The sequence below is a fragment of the Propithecus coquereli genome, unplaced genomic scaffold (genome assembly GCF_000956105.1).
Source record: "Propithecus coquereli isolate 6110/MARCELLA unplaced genomic scaffold, Pcoq_1.0 Scaffold433, whole genome shotgun sequence".
Taxonomy (NCBI): domain Eukaryota; kingdom Metazoa; phylum Chordata; class Mammalia; order Primates; family Indriidae; genus Propithecus; species Propithecus coquereli.
This window is the reverse complement of record NW_012150097.1, coordinates 206,852-207,587: the sequence shown is the minus strand read 5'-3', so window position 1 is coordinate 207,587 and position 736 is coordinate 206,852. Positions and strand designations below refer to the sequence as shown.

Here is a 736-nt window from a genome sequence, read left to right as displayed (position 1 = left end):
TTCTTTCTATTTTTAGTAGAGACAGGGTCTCGCTCTTGCTCAGGCTGGTCTCGAACTCCTGAGCTCAAACGATCCGCCCGCCTCAGCTTCCCAGAGAGCTAGGATTACAGGCGTGAGCCACCGTGCCTGGCCTCATATTGGTTTTTAACAACTTATGGAAATTATTCCAGAGGCTGGGATTCTAATAAACTTTTATAACTTGATTAGTTTTGGAACTTGATAGCCCTAAACCAAAATGAACGTAGGGATACAATTCTCCTAGCTTTTTTTAGAGAGGGTTGCAGCATGGATCTATTTTGTCGTATCGATCCAGTGATGAAATTTTTCATGACACGCATTAAATATAGCTTATGTGAATTTGGGATTATTTTTAAGCAACATCAAATTGTGCCTGGAAAAGCCTTCAAAGATTGGAAATTCTGACATTCATATAAAACTTTCAAAGAAAATTATCCAGGACAACTACCTCACAGGCTGTTACGAGGACTGAATGGGGTAGAGGATATAACGGCGTCGTTGCTCTTGGTCTGGGCCCAGCCAGCCACGCCCGACACAGCACTTGATACTGTTCCTAGAAATTCTCTGGGGCTGTTAGCTGATCTCAGTGTGCAAAGGGCTCTAGAGTTCTCTCTGGCTTATTCGGGGACAGAATCTCCCCAATCTCTATTACACACTGTGGTATCTTTTCTTACTACTCAGCCATAAAAAGAATGAAACAACGTCTTTTGCAGCAACT

At 42.7% G+C, this 736-nt stretch overlaps 1 protein-coding gene across 1 annotated transcript in view; it reads right to left on the bottom strand.

The window, feature by feature from the left end:
- FRAS1 (Fraser extracellular matrix complex subunit 1) overlaps positions 1–736 on the bottom strand; it is a 208,114-nt gene that overhangs the window by 904 nt on the left and 206,474 nt on the right. The gene's annotated exons all lie outside the window — the stretch shown is intronic.